Genomic DNA, 2500 nt, shown 5'->3' on the forward strand with positions numbered 1-2500 from the left:
CTCAATCATTCTGCAAACAGGAGGAGGCTGAGCTCCCCTGCACAATACACCTCGAAACCCTCTCAGGTCCCGGCGGCGCGCAGCGCCGTCCCAAGTACTTGGTCGGGTTCGAGAGAGGCGCAATCGCCCGGAGTTAGGCGAGTAGACGCTTTCGGTGCGACCACCCGTGCTCCCAACTGAGCTTGCCGCTGCCGACAGAGGCCCGGGAGCGTGCTGTCGTGGCATTGCCGGCGGGAGACAACACGCGCCACCTACGGTGACCGGCAGCTCCAACGCCAGCGCCACAGAAGGACAAAAGCCCCACTTGGGTGCCGAAGCGAACTCTCCCAGCACAGCGCACGCGCCAACACATCCGCACAGCTGCGATACAAACCACCAGCGAGAACCGCTGGGGCGACCGAGCAGCAGACGGCGTCGCGGCGCCGAGCGCCGGGCGGCGGCGCATCCTCAACGCACACAGTCCTCAATCGGACCAGCACACTGAAGATGTCCACCGCGCTTCGCACCGGGCCCGCGAGGACCTACTTTGGCCGCACGGCGCCGCGCGCAGGGTGCGCCGGCGCGCAGCTGCGACGCCTGCCGCGTCCGTCGGCCGGCGCGCCTGCCACTGGCCGCCCCCACCAGCCGGCTGTAGCGCGTGCGCCCACGCACCGCGCGGCCAGCACGCCGGGAGGCGCCCCCTCACCGGCCGGGGACGGTCCCACCCAGCCACCGCCGCGTATCGCTTCACACCCAGATGCCGTTCAGTTTCGTCGGCATGGTGGGTATCGCTGGAACAACCGGTTAGTACCTCAACCTATCGTCGCCATCACCGATTCACCCCTAGCGAGAACAACCGCACCACAACAGGTTACCATTTGTTCATTTGCGTAACTTCACCAGAAAACGCAGGCGTCCATCGCCATTTGCAACTTCAACGATTATTGCATGCCTGTGTCAGGTGTCACGCCACACTACGTCTGCCCACATACACGCAACAAAATGTGCACGCCTAGACAATACGTGGAAGGTGGCCCCCGTACGTATGCGATGTCCATTGCTCGAACGACTGTCAACCGGCCTCTGTAGCATGTCGCAGATATGGAACGCGGTGCACCATGCCATCACGGTGTGTGAGGAGAGACGACTAGGTCCGAATACATCAACAGACAGCTCATGCTGATCGCCATCCACGGCGTCCGTTCCTCCCACACGTCTCTATGGCGTACCACACTGCAATCCAGCTCTCATAGGGAGACGACACGTAGCTGCGTGCACAATATTTGCACTGTATGGTCCGCCGTTTTTGGGCGCAGTCGTTGTGCGGTCACACATGTGCCACGATGTATCATTCAGTACATAAGGACGAATGTGCAGTACAGATTGTGGTTCACGCGTACGACATCAGCGGACAGTTGACACAGGCCGCACCACAACGTAGCCTGAGTACGTCGCATGCGAAGGGCATTGAACATGCAAACTTCTCACCAACCAGCTTGCGAAGGCAGGGGGCAAGGTGGGGACGTGGGGAGGGGCGGCATGTACGTCCTGCTGCCATCCACATTACAGTGTACAGCAGGAGCATGTGGAAAGTGAGCAAGACTTGCAAGGTGTTTAACATGAAGCGATACACAGGGGTGCGGGCAGTGCGAGTAGCGAACTATATTGCGAGGGTTGCGGGTGGGCAACACTACAGTAATTGAACGAGTCGTATAACAATTACAGAGCAGGTTTAGGCGACAACGTGGGTTACGTTAAGGCGACAACATGGGTTAGGTTAAGGCACAACATGGGTTAGGTTAAGGCACAACATGGGTTAGGTTAAGGCACAACATGGGTTAGGTTAAGGCACAACATGGGTTAGGTTAAGGCACAACATGGGTTAGGTTAAGGCACAACATGGGTTAGGTTAAGGCACAACATGGGTTAGGTTAAGGCACAACATGGGTTAGGTTGAGGCACAACATGGGTTAGGTTAAGGCACAACATGGGTTAGGTTGAGGCACAACATGGGTTAGGTTGAGGCACAACATGGGTTAGGTTGAGGCACAACATGGGTTAGGTTAAGGTACAACATGGGTTAGGTTAAGGTACAACATGGGTTAGGTTAAGGTACAACATGGGTTAGGTTAAGGTACAACATGGGTTAGGTTAAGGTACAACATGGGTTAGGTTAAGGTACAACATAGGTTAGGTTAAGGTACAACATAGGTTAGGTTAAGGTACAACATAGGTTAGGTTAAGGTACAACATAGGTTAGGTTAAGGTACAACATAGGTTAGGTTAAGGTACAACATAGGTTAGGTTAAGGTACAACATAGGTTAGGTTAAGGTACAACATAGGTTAGGTTAGGTTAGGTTAGGTTACACGTTGTTGTACGGAAAGGTGTAGGGGGGGGGGGGGGCGGGGGCGGCAGGTTCGTTGATAGTGATTATAGTAAGTGAATGCTTGTGACATGATCAGATTTGTCACGTCAGGATGCACCTTTGGCTTATTAGAGGCGGCGCTCCAATTCTATGC

Source organism: Schistocerca piceifrons, unplaced genomic scaffold (genome assembly GCF_021461385.2).
Source record: "Schistocerca piceifrons isolate TAMUIC-IGC-003096 unplaced genomic scaffold, iqSchPice1.1 HiC_scaffold_178, whole genome shotgun sequence".
Lineage (NCBI taxonomy): Eukaryota > Metazoa > Arthropoda > Insecta > Orthoptera > Acrididae > Schistocerca > Schistocerca piceifrons.